Source organism: Anopheles moucheti (genome assembly GCF_943734755.1).
Source record: "Anopheles moucheti chromosome X unlocalized genomic scaffold, idAnoMoucSN_F20_07 X_unloc_3, whole genome shotgun sequence".
Classification (NCBI taxonomy): domain Eukaryota; kingdom Metazoa; phylum Arthropoda; class Insecta; order Diptera; family Culicidae; genus Anopheles; species Anopheles moucheti.
Window position 1 is genome coordinate 195,001 of NW_026453537.1, and position 7,500 is coordinate 202,500.

Consider the following 7,500-nt stretch of genomic DNA (forward strand, 5'->3'; position numbering starts at 1 on the left):
TTTCATACTCAGGGGAGTCTAAAATTGATGTTTTGAGTCACCGAGAAAAAAAAATTTTTTTGACCCGAGCTTGTGTCGGCGACCCAAAATCGACGCACTTGGGAAAAATGTTCTAGCAGGGGCCCTCCCATACAAATTTTTTTCTTCTCAAAAATGATTTTCGTTTCACTTTTCATACTCAGGGGAGTCTAAAATTGATGTTTTGAGTCACCGTGAAAAAAAAAATTTTTTTGACCCGAGCTTGTGTCGGCGACCCAAAATCGACGCACTTGGGAAAAATGTTCTAGCAGGGGCCCTCCCATACAAAAATTTTTTCTTCTCAAAAATGATTTTCGTTTCACTTTTCATACTCAGGGGAGTCTAAAATTGATGTTTTGAGTCACCGAGAAAAAAAAATTTTTTTGACCCGAGCTTGTGTCGGCGACCCAAAATCGACGCACTTGGGAAAAATGTTCTAGCAGGGGCCCTCCCATACAAAAATTTTTTCTTCTCAAAAATGATTTTCGTTTCACTTTTCATACTCAGGGGAGTCTAAAATTGATGTTTTGAGTCACCGTGAAAAAAAAATTTTTTTGACCCGAGCTTGTGTCGGCGACCCAAAATCGACGCACTTGGGAAAAATGTTCTAGCAGGGGCCCTCCCATACAAAAATTTTTTCTTCTCAAAAATGATTTTCGTTTCACTTTTCATACTCAGGGGAGTCTAAAATTGATGTTTTGAGTCACCGTGAAAAAAAAATTTTTTTGACCCGAGCTTGTGTCGGCGACCCAAAAATCGACGCACTTGGGAAATATGTTCTAGCAGGGGCCCTCCCATACAAAAATTTTTTCTTCTCAAAAATGATTTTCGTTTCACTTTTCATACTCAGGGGAGTCTAAAATTGATGTTTTGAGTCACCGTGAAAAAAAAATTTTTTTGACCCGAGCTTGTGTCGGCGACCCAAAATCGACGCACTTGGGAAATATGTTCTAGCAGGGGCCCTCCCATACAAAAATTTTTTCTTCTCAAAAATGATTTTCGTTTCACTTTTCATACTCAGGGGAGTCTAAAATTGATGTTTTGAGTCACCATGAAAAAAAAATTTTTTTTGACCCGAGCTTGTGTCGCGACCCAAAAATCGACTCACTTGGGAAAAATGTTCTAGCAGGGGCCCTCCCATACAAAAATTTTTTCTTCTCAAAAATGATTTTCGTTTCACTTTTCATACTCAGGGGAGTCTAAAATTGGTGTTTTGAGTCACCGAGAAAAAAAAAATTTTTTGACCCGAGCTTGTGTCGGCGACCCAAAAATCGACTCACTTGGGAAAAATGTTCTAGCAGGGGCCCTCCCATACAAAAATTTTTTCTTCTCAAAAATGATTTTCGTTTCACTTTTCATACTCAGGGGAGTCTAAAATTGATGTTTTGAGTCACCGAGAAAAAAAAATTTTTTTGACCCGAGCTTGTGTCGGCGACCCAAAAATCGACTCACTTGGGAAAAATGTTCTAGCAGGGGCCCTCCCATACAAAAATTTTTTCTTCTCAAAAATGATTTTCGTTTCACTTTTCATACTCAGGGGAGTCTAATATTGAAGTTTTGAGTCACCGTGAAAAAAAAATTTTTTTTGACTCACCGGGTAAAATGGTCGCACTTGGTAAAAATGTTCTAGCAGGGGCCCTCCCATACAAAAAATTTTTATTTCTCAAATCGATCCGTGGTTTCACTTTTCATACTCTAGGGCCCAATTGCTTCAACTTTGGAAAAAATTTTCGATGATGAAAAATTTTCACCTTCGACGTCCATCGACCACTCGACCCGAACTTGGTACTTTTGTATGGAGGTACCCGAGTGGTGACTTTTTCATACAAAAATTTTTATTTCTCAAATCGATCCGTGGTTTCACTTTTCATACTCTAGGGCCCATTTGCTTCAACTTTGGAAAAAATTTTCGATGATGAAAAATTTTCACCTTCGACGTCCATCGACCACTCGACCCGAACTTGGTACTTTTGTATGGAGGTACCCGAGTGGTGACTTTTTCATACAAAAATTTTTATTTCTCAAATCGATCCGTGGTTTCACTTTTCATACTCTAGGGCCCATTTGCTTCAACTTTGGAAAAAATTTTCGATGATGAAAAATTTTCACCTTCGACGTCCATCGACCACTCGACCCGAACTTGGTACTTTTGTATGGAGGTACCCGAGTGGTGACTTTTTCATACAAAAATTTTTATTTCTCAAATCGATCCGTGGTTTCACTTTTCATACTCTAGGGCCCATTTGCTTCAACTTTGGAAAAAATTTTCGATGATGAAAAATTTTCACCTTCGACGTCCATCGACCACTCGACCCGAACTTGGTACTTTTGTATGGAGGTACCCGAGTGGTGACTTTTTCATACAAAAATTTTTATTTCTCAAATCGATCCGTGGTTTCACTTTTCATACTCTAGGGCCCATTTGCTTCAACTTTGGAAAAAATTTTCGATGATGAAAAATTTTCACCTTCGACGTCCATCGACCACTCGACCCGAACTTGGTACTTTTGTATGGAGGTACCCGAGTGGTGACTTTTTCATACAAAAATTTTTATTTCTCAAATCGATCCGTGGTTTCACTTTTCATACTCTAGGGCCCATTTGCTTCAACTTTGGAAAAAATTTTCGATGATGAAAAATTTTCACCTTCGACGTCCATCGACCACTCGACCCGAACTTGGTACTTTTGTATGGAGATACCCAAGTGGTGACTTTTTCATACACAAATTTTTTTGCGAATACGTGTTCGTTCGCGATCATTTAGGCCATGAACCGCAAGTCCGCTGCGATAGAAATAGTGCATTGTAGTTACTCGACGAGAAAAAAAATCGGGACTTAGAAAAATTTTTGAAAGTCAAATCGTATTGACTTCCAACAACACCTGATAATAAACACACATTGCCTGTTGCACCACAGATCGCATTTGACTTAACAAATCGCCTGTTGGTACGCACATCACCATCGACTTTACCAATCGCGTTTCGCACCGCTAATCCCACTTGGCGTGGAGCCACGCACATAATGTTGCGAGGAGAGTATTAATCGGGACTTAGCGTTTTAAGCTCGCGAACACTCCACTATGGGAGTGCACGCAAGCACCAACTGTACACACACAACACAACAATCACTCTCGCGAACACTCCATTCCCAAAGTGAACGCGAGCACCAGCAAGCATGGGTCGCCTGAGAGGATCGATGCGAACGCATCTCTACAACTCGCAGCTCCCAGCCTGTAGTCCCGTCGTTTGCGGGCGGTCGAAGGTGTCGAAACTAGTTGTATCCACGGTCGACGGAAACACAGCCACCAGGGTTCCCTGTGGTAAGGTACTTCCACGTGCAGCGTGCTCCCGCCCGTTGCGGCTCAGTCTAGTGCTATAGCGGGGATGAGACGTCAGTGTGCGCGGGGCAGCACCGACGGATCTCGGAGGGTTGTTAAGCCCGCTAGCTTCCGATCACCTAATGGGTTTGAGAAGCGCTATCAGCTCGGATTGGATACGACCTTAGAGGCGTTCAGGCATAATCCAGCGGACGTAGCGTCATACCAAAGTCCGGTCGAACTAGTATTGAGCCAGTGGTCCGTACCTGTGGTTCCTCTCGTACTGCACAGGAATTCCGTTAAGATAGCGGCAAACAGCACACACCAGTAGGGTAAAACTAACCTGTCTCACGACGGTCTAAACCCAGCTCACGTTCCCTTGAAAGGGTGAACAATCCTACGCTTGGTGAATTTTGCTTCACAATGATAGGAAGAGCCGACATCGAAGGATCAAAAAGCCACGTCGCTATGAACGCTTGGCGGCCACAAGCCAGTTATCCCTGTGTGTGCGTAGCTGTCATTCACGGTGTTAGGACGTGCCTCTGTGTCGCTCGTGTTAAAATACGAAAATCAGGGTGTAAAATTGCGAAAAAAGGGCTAAAAAGTGTTATAAACATTGAGTTTTAGTGCCTTTTACCTTTTAATGGTGGAAAAATAACAAAACAGGACGATGCTCGCCTGATAAAAGCGATATAAATCTCTCCCATACATTTTGTATGGGAACAAACAAGTGCTATTTATTCGCGAAAGGGACGACAAAAACATCAAGTGGCACGTTTATTACGTAGTGGCGACGCCGAAGAACAATTTTCCGGACGGTGGCAGTGTGGAAAACGCCACAAAACTGAGAAAAAAGTGCGTGAAAAACAGCGGCAGAGCGGCGTCAGGTGGATCGTCGCGTGTGTACGTGTTGACGTGTTGACGTTTGTGCTGACGTCATCGGCGTCATTGGCAAAGCTTTCGGCTCCGAGCTTTCGCCTTAGCCGAGACACGGGGCAGCGCCATCTATCGGAACTAACGGGAGACTTCATCAGTGGCGTCACCTGGTGGACGATAGCGGATTCAGCGGTAGCGGCGACAACAACCCGAGCGCTTGGGAGATTTCAACGTCGGTACCAGCGGGCAACCCGGGTCGGTGTATGCGGGTTGCATACCGACAGGCGGTGATCTCAACGCTGGATAAGGAGGCGAACCCGGGCAAAATATTTATTGGTTTTAAATATTTGTTTTCCGAAACTAATATTTATTTTTGGTTTTAGAGCAAATATAACAATAAATAAAAACCTTGATAGGCTGGCCTTCACAGGGCCATGGACAGGGGCTTAAGGGCGCGAACACTCTCGGTTGACGAACCGAGCGCAGCCACCACCAGGAGCAGATCGGCCATGAGCGCGGGCAAGCGGCTCACTGTCCCGCTAACGCCGGTGATGGAGGGTGTGGCTGTTAGTGGAGCCACGAGCTCCAGCAAGTATGCGGCCAGGTTGGTGACTGGCACTGGAGGTTCTCCGTCGAGCGAGGTGCGACGCATCATTAGCGAGGCGAAACTCGACAGCGAGATGTTGCTTGCGGTCGTCAAAAAGCTGGAGGAGCAGGTAACGCTCCTGCGAGTTCAGATGGAGGCGGCAGCTGAGCAGGCTCGGCAAGACCTCCGCGAGGCGCGTCTGGAGGCTCGGCAGCGGGAGGAGCGGCTGGTTGCTGACAATCAGCAGCTGCGCGAGGAGCTCCGGAAGGAGCGGGAGTTGTTGACGGCGCTGGTGGCACAGACCGTCGGGCAGAACCAGCAGCCAACTACTGTGCAGCAGCAGCTGGAGCGGGCTACGCAGCAGAGCACGCAGCAGCGTGGATATCAGCAGGACGCGGTGGTGGCTACGAGCAAGCCACCTCAGACGACGGATGGCGGCTCCTGGGTTGAGGTGGTGCGTCGTAAGCCGCCACGTCAGCAGACGGCTGAGCAACAGCGGCAGCAACAGTGGCCACAGCTTCCGCAACGGCAGCAGCAACAGCAGCGGCAGCAACCGCAGCAACGACAACAGCCGCAACGGCCTCTGCCACAGCGGTCCGTGGTGCAGCAGCAGGTCATGCCGCGTCCGCAATCTGAGCCACGCAAGCAGCTGGCGAAGAAAAAGCTGGACGCCATCGAGGTAGCCCCAGGCGAGGGTCAGTCATGGACGGATGTTTACCAGCTGATCCGTAGTGCTCCGTCGTTGGCCGAAGACCAGGCCAAACTAGGCGTTGGACGACGCACAACGCGGGACCGGCTGGTGATGGACCTGCAGGATGGTGCAAACGCAGAGGAAATTCTGCAACGCGTGCAGCAGGTTTGCGCGCAGGCAGCAGCTCCGGCCACCACCCGTTTGGTGACGGAGACGGTGGAGGTCCGCCTAGATGAGGTGGACCCTTTAGCGGTGGCGACGGATGTGGCGACGGCGGTGAAGGAGTCCAGCTCGGAGACGGTGAGCGAAACCGCCGTGCACCTGGTAAAGGCGTGGAACGGCACGCAGACAGCGTACGTGCGGATGTCTGTGAAGGCGGCGGAGCGGGTGCACCAGCAGCGAGTGCGAGTGTTGCACACCTCGTGCCTGGCGACGCGATTGGCACCACCGACTCGGGGACAGCTGCGGTGCTTCAGGTGCCTGGAGCACGGACACCTCCGGCACCAGTGCAAGAGCGGGACAGACCGGTCGACGCACTGCATCCGTTGCGGCCAACCGGGCCACCTGGCTCGGACATGCACGGAAGCGGTCTGCTGTGCGGTATGCAGGGGCCCTCACCGGGTAGGACATCCGTCCTGCACCCGGGCCTAAAGGTCCTGCAGGTCAACCTCGGGCGCAGCCGGGTAGCGCAGGACCTGATGCTACAGACGGCACGGGAGCAGCGGGTGGACGTCGTCATTGCCTGCGAGCTGTACAAGCCGCCTCGGGATAACGGCAGATGGGCGGTGGATGAGGCGCAGAGTGTGGCAGTGGTCGCCACTGGGGCTTACCCCATCCAACGCCTGTGGGGTAGCGTCCATCCCGGGCTGGTGGTGGCCACAGTGGCAGGTGTCACCTTTGCCAGCTGTTACGTTTCGCCGAACATCGGGCCAGCGGACTTTGGCGCCTATCTCGAGGCGGTGGAGATGGCGTTGGTTGGTCACCAGCACATCGTGCTTGCCGGTGATTTCAACGCGTGGAGCCAGGAGTGGGGATGTCCCCGCACAACATCCAGGGGCCACTCGCTCATGGGGACGGTGCAGCATCTGCAGCTCGATGTTGTCAACCGCGGCAACGTACCCACCTTCATGGGCAACGGGGTTGCGCGAGAAAGCATCGTGGACGTCTCGTTCGCAAGCACCTCGATCGCCTTGTCCGGAACGTGGAGAGTGAGCTCCACCTTCACCCACAGCGACCACCGTTACGTGGAATATTCCGTCGGTGTGCCGGGTCGGCAGGGACAGCGGCAGCAGCATCAGCCATCGCAGACGCACGGGAGCGGGGCTATCGCGACGCATGCCGGGATTCGCTGGAAGACCTCCCTCTTCCGCAGCGAGGACTACAAGACCGCCCTCGTCGACTGTCGCTTCGCAGAAGCTGATACGTCCGAGGCGCTGGTCGGAGCGTTGACCCTCGCTTGCGACACCACCATGGAGAGGGTAGGCAGGCCGAAGCAGCATCAACAGCCACGGCTGTACTGGTGGACTCCGGAGCTGGGCGACATGCGTCGGGAGTGCGAGCTTGCCGAGGAGAGGCTTAATGCTGCCACAGGGTCGGCGGACCGCGACGTGGAGACCGCTCGCCTTCAAGATCTGCGACGACAGCTGCAGCGAGCGATCCAGGAGAGCCGGAGCGGGAAGCTTCAAGAGCTGATCGACGCAGTCGACAGCGACGTGTTTGGTCTCGGGTACCAGGTGGTGATGGCCAAGCTGCGTGGCCGCACCCCGCAGGAGACCGACCGAGCGGTTTTGGAGCCAATCGTCGACGCGCTCTTCCCGGCCCATCCTGCCTTCGAGTGGCCAGTCATCGAGCGGACCGACGACGAGGAGGCCCTACGACCCGTCACAGAAGCAGAGATCCTGGCGATGGCCGACAGGATGGCTCTGACAAAGGCTCCGGGTCTGGACGGGATCCCGAACGTCGCGGTAAAGGCCGCAATCAGAGAGCACCCGGCGACGTTCGCCCGGGTGTTCA